The 21251-nt window shown below is 35.7% G+C and overlaps 1 protein-coding gene and 1 pseudogene across 4 annotated transcripts in view; one reads left to right on the top strand and one right to left on the bottom strand.

Annotated features, from left to right (window-relative positions):
- The window catches only part of TAB2 (TGF-beta activated kinase 1 (MAP3K7) binding protein 2), an 86446-nt gene that overhangs the window by 41528 nt on the left and 23667 nt on the right, over nt 1-21251 (bottom strand). Inside the window, exons 2-4 of one of the 3 annotated variants that reach the window (XM_079939023.1) lie at nt 19813-19961; nt 8078-8158; nt 5626-5680 (exon numbers count right to left, since the gene is read on the bottom strand). The exons of 1 other annotated variant lie outside the window; for it this stretch is intronic. The gene's annotated coding sequence lies outside the window, so the exon portion shown is untranslated. The remainder of the gene's footprint in view (nt 1-5625; nt 5681-8077; nt 8159-19812; nt 19962-21251) is intronic. One more of the 3 variants, XM_079939024.1, reaches the window with a different exon arrangement.
- Nucleotides 298-2971, top strand: LOC307195505 (large ribosomal subunit protein eL30-like; annotated as a pseudogene). Its single transcript has 2 exons — nt 298-325; nt 1231-2971. The product of its transcript is annotated as a large ribosomal subunit protein eL30-like (transcript).

Raw genomic sequence — 21251 nt, 5'->3', positions numbered from 1 at the left:
TCCTGTAATGCCTAAGTAGCTCCTACTGGACGAATTCTCTCATGAGCAACTTCTATAACTAGACAACGCATAAAGAGATTGAAGGCAGAAACAGCAAAGGGGGAGTGGTGGTGCTGGGGGTGGGGAGGTGAAGGAAGTCAGTACGTAGAAGAAGTGGACAGCACAGGGTGATTTTCCATTTTTTAAATGGCTTTTAGCCAGAGAGCAGGCCTCAGTTGGTTTGCTCAGCTAAAACCCAAACAAGTAAATCCATAGTCTTACTCACTTAATGAACCAAAGGATAGGTCATGTTGTGGCATGACCACAACAGCTGAAAATCTAGCCAGTAAATCATAGAAAGGAGAGAAGCACCAAATTCTGTGTATAAATTCTGCACGTATCTCTGATCCCCAAACTACACATATGCGAGAGATTCCAAACAGCCAGGCTAAGGCTAAAATAACAGAACTGACATTTCAGTTTGAAGTTTGAGTTGAGCCAAGTTAACTGCCTACTGAAACAAACAAGTAAGGAAGCAAACCACCAACCAAACATCAATACCCAAACATCAATACTAGAGGAACACAATAGACTCCAGAGTCTCTACAATGTGTCATTCATAATGTCCAAGTTATAAACTAAAATTACTACACATAAGAAACAGGAAAAACTGACCCATTCTCAAGAGAAAGGCAACTAAGGGAGACCAAGCCCAAGATGACCCAGATGCTAGAATTAGCACATAAGGATTTTATAGCAGCTATTTTAACTATGTTCAAGAATGTAAAGGCAAATATACTTGGATTTCTCAGCCAAAAAAAAAAAAGAAAGAAACTATTAAAAAAATGCAAATTCAAGAAGTGAAAAATGTCTGAAATAAAAAAATTCACTGGCTAGATTTAACCACAGATCAGAAATGATGGAAGAAAGAGTCAGTGAACTTGAAGACAAAGCAACAGAAATCATTCTAACCTGAAGAGTGGAGGAAAAAAAAAATGGTTGAGGTAGGGAGATGAACAGACCCTCAGGGACCTGTGAGAAAGAATCAATAACTCTAATATAATATACCTGTAAGTGGAAATCCAGAAGAAAAGGGGAGGGAGAATGGGGTAGAAAAAAGTATTTAATGAAACAGTGGCTAAAAATTTCCCCAAGTTAGTAAATGATATAAATTTACACATCCAGAAGGTCTTGACTGGCTCCCCGGCCATCTTGAGGTTGCTCTTGGTTGGGCGCCATCCTGCACCTAAGGCAGGAAGGTGGTGGTCACAAAGAAGACAAAAAAGTTGCCTAAGTCAATCAACTCTAGACTCCAGATCAACTCAAGATTCCAACTCCTTATGAAAAGTGGAAAGTACATGCTGGGGTACATGCAGGCTCTGAAAATAAGACAAGGCAAAGTGAAACCTGTCATCCTCACCTACAACTGCTCAGATTGAGGAAATCTGAAACAGAGTATTATGCCATGTTGGCCAAAACTGGTATCCATCTACAGTGGCAATAATGTTGAATTGGGCACAGCATGTGGGAAATACCAAAGAATATGCACAATGGCTATCAATGATCCAGGTGATTCTGATATCATTAGAAGCATGCCAAAACAGATTAGTGAAAAGTAAATCATGCAAAATTTTTCTATAATAAAACTGGCCAGAGCCTGTTTTAAAAACAACAAACAAACAAAAAGATCTTGATCAAGAAGATCAGCAAACCCTCAACAGGAAAAGCCAAAGAAAACCACAGAGAGGCCTAACAGTCGAAGTGCTGAAAACCAAAGAAAAAAAAAAATCTTGAAAGGAGCCGAAGAAACGAAATACAGGGAAACAACAATTCAAATGAATGCCGACTTCTTATCAAAAACAGTGGAGTCCAGAAGATACCGAAATGACAAAATTTAAGTGCTGAAAGGGAAAATAAACAATCAACCCACATCCTGCATCCAGCAAAAGTAAACTTGAAGGACAAGGCAAGATAACTATTTTTAAATATAGCCTTTGTGGGTGAGTGAATAAGTTTTACAACTAAACACATTACTGAAACAAACAGGTATTTATTTAATTACGAAAGGAAAACCAAGAAATACTTTACAACTTACTCTGGAAAATTGTTTCTAATAATAAACAAAAATATATTTTCTATGGTTAGGATGCAAAATGACTGCTCTTCTGAGAAAATAAAGAAGTCATACTTTATAGGTATGCTTCTAACAGTAGGTGCAAAATTTTGGCACCTAACCTGCCACCAGCTCAAATGATCTAGGAGGAATAATTTCTTAAGGATTCTAAACAGTAGCAGAGTATACACAGTACTACAAAACCCAACCATAAATATACTGGAAAGATTTACAAAATGTGCCATATTCTTTCCTTTCTTAGAGTATGTAAGCAATTTATTTCTGACCTCTCAATATTATGACAGTGCAGAGTACTAAGTATCAGTTAATGGCTCACTCAGACTTCACGTTATGATAATTATCAAGTCTTCATTTTCACTATTGTTTACCATGGTGAATTCTTCCAGGACTGTAAGAGTATAACACAAATAATGGTTTAACTGTACTCACAAGAAGAGACCACAGTCTTCAGATTAAAAAACAACAATAAAGAAAAGCAACAGAACTTATAGGTCTGATCAAAATTTGAGCATTTATGAGGTAACTGGATATTTAAAATTAGACTATCATCACCATCCACAACCCACAAATTTAAGGAGTGCCTAGTATGCAGCAGATACCATGTTGGAGATACAAGTATTAGAGTCTATACCCTTGCTCTCCAGGTCACAGACATTCCTGGATTAAAGGCACATCAAAACAAGCTCATAATTTAGGTAACTATTTTAACTTGTCCACTATTTTATATTCTGTCTGCCTCCTGCTACCAGATCTGCTGCCTGCTATCTCAGTCTACCTTGTTGCTGACACAGCAGTCTTTTTCATCCGTTTCACATCATTCAAAAACAGACTGGAAAGGAGTACATGAGGAAAAACTATAAAGAGCAGCAGCAAGAAAAAGGTAGGGGCCACATCGTGAAGTGCCTTTTGGGCCATTAAAATTTGGAGGTTTTAGCTTCAGGGTAATGGGAAGCCACTGATAGATTTAAGCTCAGAGGCAGGAAAGGTGACATGATCAAGAAAACCTGTATGTATGAAGAATGGCTATAGTACAGAGAAAAGGGGCAAAAGAATATATGAGAAGACCAGTTAGAAAAATGCTGTAGTGTAACCATGAAATAGTTAATAGCTTGTAACTGCAGAGATAGCAATGGACAGTGAGTAGAAGGAAAATCTTCAGGGATATTTAGGAAGTAAAATTTAATAGAACTTTGAGATGGAGTAGACACTGGGGTAAAGAAGGAGGTATAAAGGTTGCTTTCTTATTTGCTCAGATGGTGGTCCCATCTATAAACTAGGGAACAACAGAAAAGGTCCAAGAAAACAAAGGGGTAGATTCTAAGTTTAGTTTTGAACATACTGAGTCGAGGGTACCTTTAAAACCTCAAAACAGTGATATCACAGAGGGAGTTGGGATATATGGACCTGGAGCTCAGAGGAGAGGTCTAGGCTGCAGATAAACATTTGAGAGGCATCTATGGTGCTGGCATTAATTAAAATCTGAGCATAGATGAGACAATCCTACCATATAATTTAAGAACAGTCAAAGAAAAATATTCTTGGTTATATTATGTATAAAACATCATACAGTCATTATTAATTTTTTCCCTAAAGGCCAACATTCCTTCCAGCCCAAACACTAAACATTATATACAAAAATTGATTTTAAAATATCTTAATTTTTTGTTCCGGAACTATTTTAAGGATATACCCTATAATGAAAAATTAAATAAAAATTTAAAGAAGAAAACATGTACATAGTTTTTTAAAAGCCAAACAGTACTACAAAGTTTATCGAGAAACCAGCAATTTCCCTGTCTCATGCCTCTCCACTTTTATCCTATTCCATATTCCACTGTCAACACTGAGCTGTTTCTCCACATTATACAAAGATGATTATAGGGCTGTTTCTTGATTTTTCAATTTTATACATTTTCTATGGACTTCCTACTGTGGAAAATGAAGAGTTAGCTTTATAACTTAGTTCCCATCCCATAATATAACCATGCTTCTTCACTCCAATGTCCATCTGCCCAATACTTATTTCACAATTTTTTGCTTAAATCCATATTCAGTATTTATATTACTTTTTCCTGTAAATACTGTTAGCCTACACTTAATCTATTATGAGGGGTGGATTATATTGCCAAGGTCCTTCCCCTACTAGCATTTTGGGAAGAAAAGTGTGTGTGTTGTTAATGAAAAAACTGTAGAATATTAACCATATGTGACCAAAAGCTGGCTTTCCATCAAGTCCAAGAAAACAGCAAAGCTCTCGCAATTCTAACCCCAGGATAAATGGGGAGAAATGAGAGGGGAGGGGATAGGGGTAAATACTACTATTCTGCTATTGAAATTATAGATTTAGATGAGATGTATTACTTTTAAACAAACCTTGACAAGAGATTAAAAAACAAACAAAACCCCAAACTATGACTATACCGATCTGTAAAAGATTAAAGTTGACTGCTCCTGGCCAGGAGGTACCATACAAAATAAATGATGGAGGAAAGCAAAATTCCCAGAGATCTAACTTTTAAGAAAAAAAGAGTGGACTTCCCTGGTGGTGCAGTGGTTAAGAATCCATCTGACAGGGCTTCCCTGGTGGCACAGTGGTTGAGAGTCCATCTGCTGATGCAGGGGACACGGGTTCGTGCCCCGGTCTGGGAAGATCCCACATGCCACGGAGCGGCTAGGCCTGTGAGCCATGGCCGCTGAGCCTGCGCGTCCGGAGCCCATGCTCCGCAACGGGAGAGGCCAGGGCAGTGAGAGGCCCGCGTACCGCAAAAAAAAAAAAAAAAAAAAATCCATCTGACAATGCAGGGTATATGGGTTCGATCCCTAGACCAGAAAGATCCCACGTGCCACGGAGCAACTAAGCCTGTGCGCCACAACTACTGAGCCTGTGCTCTAGAGCCTGTGAGCCACAACTACTGAGCCCGCATGCCACAACTACTGAAACCCGTGTGCCTAGAGCCTGTGCTCTGCAACAAGAGAAGCCACCACAGTGAGAAGCCCGTGCACCACAACAAAGAGTAGCCCCCACTCACCACAACTAGAGAAAGCCTGCGTGCAGCAACGAAGACCCAATGCAGCCATAAATAAATAATAAATTAATTAATTTATAAAAAGATAAATAAAAACGGAGTAACTGGTAATGTATCTTATATAAACTACTTAGATTCATGTAATTTAAACTTGACAAAGTGTTGGCCTTTATTATTAAAGTCTTATTAAAAAAAAGAAATCAATGAATAAATTAAATGTAACTCTCAGATAAGCTTAAAACTTTCCTAAGCAGTAGAATTTCAAGAAACAATACTCTAACCATCTGTTTCTAAAATTTTCTGGCAAAAGAACATATTAATAGTTAAAAACAGAAATAACACTGCTAAATATTTCACCCTCAATTTCTACATTAGTGGGCATTGTTTCATTTAATAAGATGAGACAATTAAATGGCTGGTTAAGTATAAATTCTAGGATTCTATAATTTGTGCTCATTTATTTATGAAATTTAATCTGTCACTTACTTGCAGTGTCTTCTTGGGCAAATCATTAAACTCCTCTGTGTCTCAGTTTCTTCACCTACAAAATGGTGATGACAGAGTAGCTACCTCACATGATTTTGAGTAATACACATAAGATAATAAAAAGGAACACAGAGCAAGCAAACAAGTAAATAAAATAGCTTATGTAAATGGTAGCCATTAACACTATCATTTCTTCCTTGTAAAATGAAGGAAACTCCAAGAATTTACAGGATTAGTGATAACACAGTGAAAATTAATGGTATTACACTTGCCTGGCCTGTAGCAAAAACTACAAACACTAGTAGTAATAATTATTTATTCTAAATATCATGAATTTCCACAAAGTACAAAGGAACAAAACCTTAGCAAACACAGCTGCAGGCCACTCTGGCTGCAGAATATTGAAGGAGTTGACTGAGCCTTTGAGGCCTTCCTTTCCCATGTATATGGGACAAATAATTTGTTTTAATTAGGTAACTCAGATAAAGCTACCTGAAAACCAAATATTAGGTTGCATATAAGTGCCAGATAAGTGATATAAACTGTGCTATAGGTGTTTAAAGGGCTCTCTGGGCTGAGGGAAGGTGTGGGAGGGTCTTGAATCATGGGTACTTAAATAAGGTTAAAGTATGAAGCAAGGCAACCAAATACTGGGCAGGTTCTGGAGACAATGAGTCAGTCATCTGTCTGGCTAAAAGAAGGAGGGACAGGAGGAAAGGGAATTATGAAGAAGGAGTTTGGGGTGGTGAGTATCTACAAGAGAAGACGAGAAAGGCCAATGAAGGCTGCAAGTGTACAGTGGCCTTTATCATAGAAGATCTTGAGTTAACACTAACGGTTTAGTATTATTATGTAAACTGGTATACATATTTTATCTTTGCCCAGTTTGTACATGGTTGAGTTTTGCTGGAACAAATTTAATTATTATAACAAAAAAAATACAGTTCATGTTGAAATATCACAGAGAAATAGGAAGAAATATATAAAACTAAAGTTCATTTCTCAACTGCATTAGGATTCTCCTTTAGCTTGTGGACAAGAAGGTCTTTCCACTTTAACCATATATACCATCCTAAAATTTAACTCTGATTTCCATAGTGACTTCCAGAGATGATAATTTTTTCTATAAACAATGAAATCTTGAGTTGGATAGAACTCTAGGAAATTGTCTTATAAAAGTATATATATTTAAGAGGTAAGCCTTGCTGCCCAGTAGACTCCTTTTACCAGACTTCCTCTTCCATTCATCTATCCAATTTTACCTCCTAAAACTAACCCTTGACAACAAACAGAAATTTTTACACTAGTAATGTTAGTTTCAAAGTGGAGAGACTACCTTGTTCACCGCTGCTGTACCCTAAACACTTAGAAAGTGTAAGGCAAGTAGTAGATGTTCAAAAAATATTGCTGCAATAAATCTCTAAATACAGATCAGAATACATCTAGATTAAAGACTACTATAAAAAATGGTAGCTATCCCTCCAAACTAAAGTGTCTGCCTTACCCCTGGCTATGTCAGTGCTGCTGTAATACTTGTTTTGAAACTGTAAATTTGTTTCAATGCAATTGATATGTTAGGGAACAATTTGAACACTAAATGAATTTTGCTGTGATTTTATCTGCCAGAAACACTAGGTGAATGCAGAAAACCATACTCAGCTGAAACAAGCTGCATGTGAATACACAAAATGTGAATGTGAACACACCTCAACCATCTGCCAGCTACCTCAGCTCACTGCATCTTCGTGGAATCAGTCACACCCATCCACAACTTGTGTTCAACTTCCCTTGTGATTTCAGAAAACCCTTCTTCAACCACTTCACAATAGCAAGCTTCCACAACTATGTGGAAACTTCTTTTACAAGGCAAACTTCAGGAGGGTTTAAAAGCAAAATACAATATTTATTTGTATAAATATTGTACAAGTATTTACATATTTCTTAGCCACTTAACATGTGTAAAACTATACTATCATGTTTTTTAAGGTTCCTATCTTTCTAAATGTCCACTGATGACATTTTGAGTGTTGTACCCCAATTCCATGTTTCCCGTAAGTCTTGTAGGGTTTTGTTTTTTTATTTTTTGACTGTATTATTTTCCATAGTATGGTGTTTTTTAGGAACACATATGTTAAATTTTAACAGAACTGTTTGTACTGCAAAGCCCCTGACCTCAACAACGGTTACTCAACTCCCCAGGATGTCTAATTGGAAGGTAGAATGTTTCAACTTACATATTTGGTTGTCAATATGATGTTAACAGTTTCTTATTACTAATTTTAACTTGTGTCTCTCTGTGGACTGGCTGACAGGATCAGACTGTGCAGTGAGTTAGCTATAACTTTTTTAAAGTTAAAGCAAGTTTTGAAACTTTTTGGCCTCAATGAAGATTTCAGAATTAAACTTAAAAAAAAAGTATTACCTTCCTAATTATATACACTATTTAAAATACCTTTTTCATTATTGGTGTAATATGTAAGCATCTCATCAAATGCCAAGTAGGTAATCGTTGATGCACTTCACATCTGATTAACTTTAAAAGAATTTACAAATGCCATTAATTGAATAATGAAAAATCTCAAAATTAACTTCAACAGCAAATTTTTAGAACTGTATTTCTTGGAGCATGATATTACATCTTTATTAAGGCAAAGCAAACTCACTGCCCCCCAAATTCTATAATATCAAGTTATTTTCCTAACATTTAAAATGTAAGAATTATAGCTATGGCAATTAAAAATCTAAAATTCAAATACTATCATCATCTACAATTAAAAACAGGATAAGTATAATTCACCTGTAGCATAAACTTTACCATAAAACAGCTGTAATACTGAATCATTTTACATAGATATTTGCAAAAATAAAATAACAGAAACACACCAAGTTAGTCACCTAAATGCTACTTACTTTACCTATCATGTTCAGATTTAGTGTTAGTTAAAAGATTAAAGGGAACAAAGGATTATGTTACCAGAAAATGTATTTCTCAACTTTATAAGCCTACAGTAATTTATTTTCTAAAGAAAAACAGTAAATATTAATAACTGAAGTAACATAATGATCCACATTACCTCCTCTTAAAAAAAAATTTCCCAATTTTCTCATTTCATACACTGCCTCAAGTTCATTGAATGTTGACCATTTCTTATGGTTAAAAGGCTTACCAGTTATAAGTTCCTCTAAAAGGAATGTGCAAGTCAGCCACACTTGGCAATTTATGTATTGTGGTTTTGTGGTGAGTGCTACCATTTTCTAAGGATCAAGAAAAGTGCAATAAATCTAAGGCAGAATGGTTATAATCCATCAAAACATATTATATAACTAACTACCTTGTGTGTATTTTCCAATTCATACCCCATTATTATCTTTCAATACATTAGGGCTTTAAGATGGAAACAAAGTTACTTCTGAGTGAGCCCCTTTTCATGTAATTTTTGGATAATGCATCCTGTATGCAAATATCTTTAAAAGAAAACATGATATAAATATGTGATATGATAATAAGCTCCTATTTATGGGTAAAAGGGAAAAAAAGAGGAGAAAAAGAAATGAAAGCACTTGAAAGAACCAGTTTACATCTTACATCAACCATAAACATTTGGAATGAACTAACAGTCTCAGTGACATGTAAAAATTATAATAATGTGGTTAAAATATTAATCTAGAATGGCATTTTAAGATGAAGATTCAGAGAAAGTTATAAGAAGTTTCACCATCTCCATGTAGTTTCAACCCCTTCCTTGACCCCTGTTTTTTCTGTTCATCTCATCTAACTTTGCCCATCTTCTTTCTACTGTCATGGCCCTTAGCTGACTTCTCCCCAGTGTAGACTGCTGGCCAGATGCTAGGTATGTGTGTGTGTTACGGCACTGAGAGTGTGATGATTAACTTCATGAGTTAGACACAGTATAAATGGACAGTTATTCTTGATCTCCAAAACCTTTAATAACTAACAAAAAGTTATATCAGTAATTTTAAAATCATATACATACACTTGATTGGTAATTGACAACTGTGGTGAATCATGAGACTGCTAAGCCTGCTAATGGAGAAAGTACATAAGGATCTATGTGCAAAGGAAAACATTTAAAAGAAAGATTTCATTACTATAACAGTATTCAGAATCTTCAAAAGAAATTACAGTGTATTTAAAATGAGTGGTTAAAACAGTGAAACAATATTAAATTGAATCAACTCTCTAAAATAAAGTAATTTTGTTTTTTGTTAAGTTATGTGCCAGTCTTTCAAATCTAACACTACAAAACTGTTGAAAAGATGGCTATTAATCTTGTTATAGTTATGGGGAATGAATTTTATATTAGATGGTCAAGAATAATCTCAAAACTGTACAGAAACTTCTATCTCAGCAGATTTATTACATATAAATCTATTTCACAATTCTCCAAACAATTATAGATACCCTTAGAGAATACTCAATATTTTTAATTGTATAATATAGTTGAATAAAGAACCAGAAATCTCATTATACAATGCTTATCCATAAATCTAGAGACTTTCATAATAAGAAAATATGAACTGCAAAAATATATGAAAGTGATCATCTACTTCATATTTTGATTTATGAAATGACATATTTTCTAATATATTACTGTTATATATTATATTTGCATATGTACTATATAGTATACATATTTTGCTTACTCAATAAACATTTGTTGAGTGTCTACTAGTCACTCTATATGATAATGGGTGCTGAAAATATTAAAATTAATAAAAGCACAGTTGCCTCCACTCAAGAAATTTACATTATAGTAGGGGAAGACAATACATCAACAAGTAAATATAATAACTGAACTGTAACTGAGTTGTGCTGCAGTATACATGGGAAACAAAGAAGGGACCCATCAATTCTGAGGGAAGTGGAGGGTTTATGGAAACGATTAATTAAAGAAGGCAACACTGAGACAGCGGAAGCAAGAACTACAATCCTGCAGCCTGTGGAACAAAAACCACCTTCACAGAAAGATGGACAAGATGAAAAGGCAGAGGGCTATGTACCAGATGAAGGAACAAGATAAAACCCCAGAAAAACAACTAAATGAAGTGGAGATAGGCAACCTTCCGGAAAAAGAATTCAGAATAATGATAGTGAAGATGATCCAGGACCTCGGAAAAAGAATGGAGGCAAAGATGGAGAAGATGCAAGAAATGTTTAACAAAGACCTAGAAGAATTAAAGAACAAACACCTAGAAGAATTAAAGAACAAACAAACAGAGATGAACAATACAATAACTGAAATGAAAAATACACTAGAAGGAATCAATAGCAGAATAACTGAGGCAGAAGAACGGATAAGTGACCTGGAAGACAGAATGGTGGAATTCACTGCCATGGAACAGAATAAAGAAAAAAGAATGAAAAGAAATGAAGACAGCCAAAGAGACCTCTGGGACAACATTAAACACAAAAACATTCACATTATAGGGGTCCCAGAAGGAGAAGAGAGAGAGAAAGGACCTGAGAAAATATTTGAAGAGATTATAGTTGAAAACATCCCTAACATGGGAAAGGAAATAGCCACCCAAGTCCAAGAAGCGCAGAGAGTCCCAGGCAGGATAAACCCAAGGAGAAACACACCGAGACACGTAGCAATCAAATTGACAAAAATTAAAGACAAAGAAAAATTATTGAAAGCAACAAGGGAAAAATGACAAATAACATACAAGGGAACTCCCATAAAGTTAACAGCTGATTCCTCAGCAGAAACTCCACAAGCCAGAAGGGAGTGGCATCATATATTTAAAGTGATGAAAGGGAAGAACCTACAACCAAGATTACTCTACTCAGCAAGGATCTCATTCAGATTCAACGGAGAAATCAAAAGCTTTACAGACAAGCAAAAGCTAAGAGAATTCAGCACCACCAAACCAGCTCTACAACAAATGCTAAAGGAACTTCTCTAAGTGGGAAACACAAGAGAAGTAAAGGACCTACAAAAACAAACCCATAACAATTAAGAAAATGGTAATAGGAACATAGATATCGATAATCACCTTAAACATGAATGGATTAAGTGCTCCAACCAAAAGACACAGGCTTGCTGAATGGATACAAAAACAAGACCCATATATATGCTGTCTACAAGAGAACCACTTCAGACCTAGGGACATATACAGACTGAAAGTGAGGGGATGGAAAAAGATATTCCATGCAAATGGAAATCAAAAGAAAGCTGGAGTAGCAATACTCGTATCAGATAAATAGACTTTAAAATAAAGAATATTACAAGAGACAAGAAAGGACAATACATAATGATCAAGGGATCAATCCAAAAAGAAGATATAACAATTATAAATATATATGCACCCAACATAGGAGCACCTCAATACATAAGGCAACTGCTAAGAGCTATGAAAGAGGAAATCAACAGTAACACAATAATAGTGGGGGACTTTTAACACCTCATTTACACCAATGGACAGATCATCCAAACAGAAAATTAATAAGGAAACACAAGCTTTCAATGACACAACAGACTAGCTAGATTTAACTGACATTTATAGGACATTCTGTCCAAAAACAGCAGATTACACTTTCTTCTCAAGTGCACAAGGAACATTCTCCAGGATAGATCACGTCTTGGGTCACAGATCAAACCTCAGTAAATTTAAGAAAGTTGAAATCATATCAAGCATCTTTTCTGACCACAACACTATGAGATTAGAAATCAATCACAGGGAAAAAAAACCGAAAAAACATAATCACATGGAGGCTAAACAATATGTTATTAAATAACCAAGAAATCACTGAAGAAATCAAAGAGGAAATCAAAAAATACCTAGAGACAAATGACAACAAAAACAATATGATCCAAAACCTATGGGATGCAGCAAAAGCAGTTCTAAGAGGAAAGTTTATAGCAATATAAGCCTACCTCAAGAAACAAGAAAAATCTCAAATAAACAACCTAACCTTACACCTAAAGGAACTAGAGAAAGAAGAAAAAACAAAACCTAAAGTTAGCAGAAGGAAAGAAATCATAAAGATCAGAGCAGAAATAAATGAAATAGAAACAAAGAAAATAATAGCAAAGATCAATAAAACTAAAAGCTGGTTCTTTGAGAAGATAAACAAAATTGATAAACCATTAGCCAGACTCATCAAGAAAAAGAGGGAGATGACTCAAATCAATAGAATTAGAAATGAAACAGGACAAGTAACAACTGACACTGCAGGAATACAAAGGATCATGAGAGATTACTACAAGCAACTAAATGCCAATAAAATGGACAACCTGGAAGAAATGGACAAATTCTTAGAAAAGCACAACCTTCCGAGACTGAACCAGGAAGAAATAGAAAATATAAACAGACCAATCACAAGCACTGAAATTGAGACTGTGATTAAAAATCTTCCAACAAACAAAAGCCCAGGACCAGATGGCTTCACAAGCAAATTCTATCAAACATTTAGAGAAGAGCTAACACCTATCCTTCTCAAACACTTCCAAAATATAGCAGAGGGAGGAACACTCCCAAACTCATTCTACGAGGCCACCATCACCCTGATACCAAAACCAGACAAAGATACTACAAAAAAAGAAAATTACAGACCAGTATCACTGATGAATATAGATGCAAAAATCCTCAACAAAATACTAGCAAACAGAATCCAACAACACATTAAAACGATCATACACCATGGTCAAGTGGGACTTATCCCAGGGATGCAAGGGTTCTTCAATACATGCAAATCAATCAATGTGATACACCATATTAAGAAACTGAACAATAAAAACCATATAATCATCTCAATAGATGCAGAAAAAGCTTCTGACAAAATTCAACACCCACGTATGACAAAAACTCTCCAGATGGGCTTCCCTGGTGGCGCAGTAGTTGAGAGTCTGCCTGCCGATGCAGGGGACACGGGCTCGTGCCCCGGTCTGGGAAGATCCCACATGCCGTGCAGCGGCTAGGCCCATGAGCCATGGTCACTAAGCCTGCACGTCTGGAGCCTGTGTTATGCAATGGGAGAGGCCACAACAGTGAGAGGCCCAAGTATGGCCAAAAAAAAAAAAAAAAATCCTCTCCAGGAAGTGGGCATAGAGGGAACCTACCTCAACATAATAAAGGCCATACATAACAAACCCACCACAAACATCATTCTCACTGGTGAAAAACTGAAAGCATTTCCTCTAAGATCAGGAAGAAGACAAGGATGTCCATTCTTGCCACTATTATTCAACATAGTTTTGGAAGTCCGAGTCACAGCAATCAGAGAAGGAAAAGAAAAAAAAGGAATAAAAATTGGAAAAGAAGAAGTAAAACTGTCACTGTTTTCAGATGACATGATACTATACACAGAGAATCCTAAATATGCCACCAGAAAACTACTAGAGCTAAACAATGAATTTGGTAAAGTTGCAGGATACAAAACTAATGCACCGAAGTCTCTCGCATTCCTATACACAAATGATGAAAAATCTGAAAGAGAAATTAAGGAAACACTCCCATTTACTATTGCAACAAAAAGAATAAAATACCTAGGAATAAACCTACCTAAGGAGACAAAAGACAAAAGAAAACTATAAGACTGCTGAAAGAAATTAAAGATGATACAAACAGATGGAAAGATATACCATGTTCATGCATTGGAAGAATCAACATTGTGAAAATGACTCTACTACCCAAAGCAATCTACAGATTCAATGCAATCCCTATCAAATTACCAATGGCATTTTTTATGGAACTAGAACAAAAAAATCTTAAAATTTGTATGGAGACACAAAAGACCCTGAATAGCCAAAGCAGTCTTGAGGGAAAAAAACAGAGCTGGAGGAATCTGACTCCCTGACTTCAGACTATACTACAAAGCTACAGTAATTAAGACAATATGGTAGTGGCACAAAAACAGAAATACAGATCAATGGAACAGGATAGAAAGCCCAGATATAAACCCACACACCTATGGTCAACTAATCTATGATAAAGGAGGCAAGGATATACAATGGAGAAAAGACAGTCTCTTCAATAAGTGGTGCTGGGAAAACTGGACAGCTACATGTAAAAGAACGAAATTAGAACACTCCCTAACACCATACACAAAAATAAACTCCAAATGGATTAGAGACCTAAATGTAAGACCGGACACTATAAAACTCTTAGAGGAAAACATAGGAAGAACACTCTTTGACATAAATCACAGCAAGATCTTTTTTGATCCACCTCATAGAGTAATGGAAATAAAAACGAAAATAAACAAACGGGACCTATTGATACTTAAAAGCTTTTGCACAGCCAAGGAAACCATAAACAAGACGAATTGACAACCCTCAGAATGCGAGAAAATATTTGCAAATGAATCAACAAAGGGTTAATCTCCAAAATATATAAACAGCTCATGCAGCTCAATATTAAAAAAAAAAACGAACAAACCAATCAAAAAATGGGTAAAAGACCTAAATAGACATTTCTCCAAAGAAGACATACAGACGGCCAAGAAGCACATGAAAAGGTGCTCAACATCACTAATTATTAGAGAAATGCAAATCAAAACTACAATGAGGTATCACCTCATACCAGTTAGAATGGGCATCATCAGAAAATCCAGAAACAACAAATGCTGGAGAGGGTGTGGAGAAAAGGGAACCCCCTTGCACTGTTGGTGGGAATGTAAATTGATACAGCCACTATGGAGAACACTATGGAGGTTCCTTAAAAAACTAAAAATAGAACTACCATATGACCCAGCAATCCCACTACTGGGCATATATCTAGAGAAAACCATAATTCAGAAAGACACTTGCACCCCTATGTCCACTGCAGCACTATTTACAATAGCCAGGACATGGAAGCAACCTAAATGCCCGTTGACAGACGACTGGATAAAGAAGATGTGGTGCATATATACAATGCAATATTACTCAGCCATAAAAAGGAACGAAACTGTGTCATTTGTAGAGACGTGGATGGACCTAGAGACTGTCATACAGAGTGAAGTAAGTCAGAAAGAGAAAAAAAAAATATCGCATACTAATGCATATATGTGGAACCTAGAAATATGGTACAGATGAACCGGTTTGCAGGGCAGAAATAGAGACACAGATGTAGAGAACAAATGTATGGACACCAAGGGGGGAAAGTAGTGGGGAGGATGGTGGTGGTGGGATGAATTGGGAGATTGGGATTGACATATATACACTTATATGTATAAAATGGATAACTAATAAGAACCTGCTATATAAAAAAATAAATAAAATTCAAAAAAAAGAATGATGACATGAAAAACAAAACGATCACAAGATTATAATTTAAAAAAAATAAAATAAAGAAGGCAACACCTAAGCTGGGTCTTGGAAGATAAAAATGTGTTCGCTAGATTGTCAGGCAAGAGGGAAAGAATATTTCAAACATAAGTAGTTGTCTGGGAAAAGACTTTAAATGCATGGCAAGTTTGGAAAACCACAAGAAGCTGGTTAACGTTGAAGTGCAGGGAGTGAGACTAACAGTGAAAAAGTGTGATAAAGGAAGAGGCTGAAGAAGTAGGGTAGGCACAGGCATATCATAGATGATCTTAATTGCTTTCCTCTGCACCATATGTGCTGAATCCCACAAGTCAGCAAGAACAACATGCCTCTCACTTTCCAGATTCAGATAATTTATCTCTGAAGTTCCAAGCCCTGCCTGGTTCTGTGACATTCCACCAAGTCCCAGAGGTGGGCATGCATTCATTCAGCAACATTCACTCTGTGCCATTTAGCAGTGTATAAGCTGCAGTGGAGATGAGGAGGAAGTGTCTAAAACTTAGGAATTAAGGAGAGGCAGGAGAAACTTCACAAAGAATGTAGTGCTTGAACTTAGCCATTACAGATGAATCATAAGTCTTGCAGGATATCACTGACTACTGTTTGTGTTGCGGGAAAGACCATGAAAGAATAAATTTGAAGAATTATAGCTGTAGTGTAGAAGGGTAAGTGAGATAAGGCTAAAAAGGTAGAAAGTTTTCAGTGAAAAATGTACAGATTCTAGATAATGTAAAAGAGCTAAGAAAATTATAGTGGCCTGGAACTTTCTCATAAATATGATCTACTTTTTGGTTCACCTTGATATCTGGGATCCATTCCACAAACATTGCCCACTATAAGCCTGGTAATGTGTTCTAAACATGCAAAGATGAATAAAATATGGTCCCTGCTTCTGAGATTATAAATTAGTAGAATTCAGATTTATATTGGACTTCTTATAGCATATATTTGTTATCTTACTTCATCCTCCCCACATGTGAAGCAGAGAAGACAACAGGTAAACCATTTTTTTTTTCTTTTTAACTGAAGAGAATCATGGAAAGACGTATTAAGAGATATATCTACAGTTCCAACTAAGTCAGTAGCAGAACAGTATTCTAGGCCAGCAGTTCTCAACTGTGGTGTCACTACCCAGTGCTAGCACAATCAGTTGTAAATGAAATTTGTTGCTGATCATTAAGTACCAGAGCTCCATCTATAACAATATAAAGTATCTAACCTATGGACAAACACATGTGTTTAAAGAGGAGCACATAAGGATGTCACTGGAGTGTATATTACTAAAAGAACAACCTGAATGACCATTGAGGAATGAATAAATAAATTACTGTATAGCAATACTAAAGAACATCATACAACTTTTTTTTAAGTGGAGTAAGATATCCAAGTAATTATATGCAAAGACCTATAAGACATTACTGAATGAAAAAAGATGCAAAACCCATGTATAATGATACTCTTTGTGTTAAAAAAAAAAAAGGATACAAAAAAATTTTTAGACAGATTATTTTTATATGAATGCACAGGAAATGCTCTGAAAGGGTAACACTAATGAGAGCCGGCTGGGTAAAGGGACACATGGATGGAAGATGGACCAAGGAGATTTAGTCATCTCTGTTATGTCTGAATTTTTTATAAGGATATATATTCATGTATTACTTGTATAATTAAGCATAAACAATTGAGCTTAAAGCAGAATATTTTCCCTATAAAGTTATTTCCTACATATTTCCCCATAACACTACTTGTATTCTGATATGTGGGTAGGAGAGTAAGAGCAGAATAGAAAGAATTTATTTGCAAGTACCTGAACTGAGCCAACTCAATGTACTTTCAAATAACTCAAAGCCTATGTTATCAATGCTGAAACTGTTACCGATACAGTTAGCAACTGCAACAACGCTCAATCATCAGGAGTCTTGACAGACGAGATTTAAACGTCCATACATAAAGGTGGACAAGAGCACTCTCCTCTGAACCTATAGCATAACCACTCTGGTTTAGCCTCACTACAGGTTGGGCTCTGTGATGAACGCTGTTAACCTGTATTATTTCAATTACTTCTTACAACATTCTTGTAAGGATTAAATGAGAAACTGCAGGTAAAACTCTTCACACATAATGCCCAATCACATAACAATAAGTGTTGTCCTTTATAGGTGTTCCTACTGCCTAATCTCTAACCTTATCAATTACTGTACTGCAGTCAGCTTTTCAAAAGCCTCACTGTACTGCAGTCAGCTTTTCAAAAGCCTCACTGACTTAAGTGTGCCAATGCTAAGAAACCTGCAATGGATTCTCATTACCTACTGGACTAAATCCAAACTCCTTCATCAGACATTTGAAAGCATGTGTGACGCAGCTCCATCACCCATCATGTTCCTTCTGTACCCTACTATTCTGTAGGCACATTGGAGTGCTCACAATTTTCAGCATATATTATATACTCTGACTTCCATAACTTAGGAGTACTCTTGTCACTCTCGCTAAACAGTTCTATCTACTCTTCAAGGTTCTGTAGAAATATTACCTTCTCTACAAAGTTGATTCTCTCTGGCACTCTCAAGTACATTGCTTATCTCTATTATGATACTTTTTTTGTATCACTTGTTTGTAAACTGACTGAAAGCAAGTTTTATTTATTTTTACATCCCTACTGTGCCTAGCACAGTGTTTTATACACAATTTGCATTTAATAATGTAGAAAACTTTCACCATTACTCATAGCCCCAGTGATAACCAGTACAACTTGAAATTCTGAAGCAATTCTCTCTAATTTCCCCTTCAATTCACCTACCAGTGGTAATGACCCTATAGTAACTCTGGTAGTAACTCTTTCCAGTCCTAATTCAACACTCAGTCAGATATAATTATTTCCATACCAAACAAATGAAGTGGCACATAATCAGTGACCTAATGCTGACAAGACTGGCTGACATTAAATTCATTATGCATTAACACTGGAGGAAGGAATACAAAGCATAAGCTAGAATATTGGAATCATCTTTTAAAATCACAACTGGGATATAAAATTCCTCTGTTCAATTTTGGGTAATCTCTAACCTAACTGAATTGAACTTTAAAATCAAAGGATGTGTAAGGTCATCTACCCATTTAGTAAATAAAGTCACCTTTTATGGATTAATTATTTCTAAATCTATACAAATTGGTAAAAGCAGTAAATGTCCTTAAAAGCTAAGTGACCTCAGCCCTCTAACCATTCATAAGTGGTTTTTTCTCGGTTAAAATCTAAGGTAGCAAGAAACCTTAGTTTTTAGTTTTGTTGTTAAATTTCACGACATTCCAACTACTAATGACTTTGGCTTCTTTTGAGCAATCAAGTAAAAACATAGCAAATACTAGTTATATACTTACATTTAAAATATAATTAAATTCTTCAGGCGAAAGTATTACATAATACGTTACTTGATTCTATCTAGGAATCTTCTTCCAATTTTTGAAAGCCATATTAACTCTTTATGTGAAGGCATTCGTAGTGCAGAATAGTTGAGGATCTCAGGACAGAGAACTGGTTTCATTTAATTCTCTAAACTACTTGTACCACATGTGAACCTCTTAAAGGAAGACAGTTTTGTTGTTACTGTTTACTTTTCAATGAAGACCAGAGTACTTTTTGGAGATTTACAGGGCTTAACTCAATAGCATGTCAAATTTATTTTTCTTAAATGGTTTTTGCATTAGTTTGCTACTACTAGCAAACAAGTTAAATTAGAAATATTCAGGCAAAGGTACATTAAAGTCAATACTAGCTGCATGTTATCTAGGTGTTAGGGATGTTACCAAACTTTAAAGCAAGATGACCACAAGTTTTGAAAGTAAAGTGTTGGTTATTATAGATTTCATAGTAAGGCAGTTACATGGCTAAGCTTGGCTGGTACCATGGACTTTAGCATACCTGGAAATAGAAAAATTCAAATGGTAGCTGTTCTTGATTGGCCCATTGCCATTTTTGCAGCTTACAAATTTTTAATTAAGTAACTGCAGTGAGCTCATCTCTACTGGATACTTCTTTTCCAGGGCAGGTCCAGGAACTGGGTCTGGAGCCTTGAAAGCAGAAGAGAAACTAGAGTAAACTAGGGGTAGGCAGAACAAGAAACGTGACCAGATAACATTGAGATCTAATAGCAGTGAGGTAGTCCCCAATGTCTCTCACATGAAATATTCTTAAGTGGAAAAGAATCTCTTAAATTACAAGTTACCAGAAGATGCTATTTGCATTAGTTCAGTCATTGTCTTAATCTACACAACTCCACTCTGAACTCCTAATTCTAGAAACTAAAACAGTAGCCTTTATGAAATCTCTATTGGCTTTTAGCAATAGACTGTCCAATATGGAACCACAGAGTATAAAAGAACGAGAAAAACAACAATAAATTCACTTTCATTGGTAAAACTGGAATTGTAAAGTCCTCATTTCAGGTCAGTTTTCTCTTTTGCTATCTTATTTCCAATCATCTTCTAATTGTTCCCCTAAATTCCTACAATCAATTGTCAGAGGTTTCTTAAGAAATGCTTTATATATATCCAAGCAATGAACTGAATTTCAAGTTCCAATTTTTAAAAATACTTTGTAATTCTTAAAGAGGGAGGCAAAGAACAGCTCATAAGATGTGGTTCTTAACCACACTGGAAATTCTTTTTTCCATTACCAAAACAGATTCAATGATTTTTTTTTTTTTTTTTTTTTGGTTAGGTCCACATTATTTAAAAAAACACACACACGCAAAACTTGCAACTACAAAGGTTACAGAAATGGTAGGCTATTAAAAATGTTAGACTGTTGTACTAATTAGATTACTAGGGCCTGGAAATGATGTCCTTATGTTTGGTGAGCTGATACCCTTAGGAGTCTCTCTCTAAGAAACGAATCAATCCCACAGCAGTCAAAATAAACTGAACCCTCTGCTGCTGTCAAATGATGGCAGATTGTGAGAACTGTAACAGGACAAAAAAGTAGTGAAGACAAGGATTCAAAGAACTTAACTCCCTGCATTTCTAGTAACTAGAAACACAACAAAGCAAAATAAAATGAAAGTAGTTTTTAAGAAAAATGTCAATTTTCCACCTTCTGTGATGGCATGTTGCAGGTGAAAATATTCAGGTGGAGAAAGATCTAGGTTCAAATCTGGTTCCAGTATAAACTAAAACTCTGCAGAAGTTTCCGGTCTATTAAATGGGATACCATCCCCCACCTCACTGGATTGCCATGAGAATTAGCACCTAATGACCTGGCACACAGTAGGTATTCAATACATTTTTCTGCATAATGGAACGTTATTTTTTTGTTCTAAACATATGAGTATACTTAAGCTTTCATTTTAATAAATGCTAAAG

This window comes from Stenella coeruleoalba, assembly GCF_951394435.1.
Source record: "Stenella coeruleoalba genome assembly, chromosome: 12".
Classification (NCBI taxonomy): Eukaryota; Metazoa; Chordata; class Mammalia; order Artiodactyla; family Delphinidae; genus Stenella; species Stenella coeruleoalba.
The sequence above is the reverse complement of the archived record's forward strand: the minus strand, read 5'-3'. Positions and strand labels throughout refer to the sequence as shown.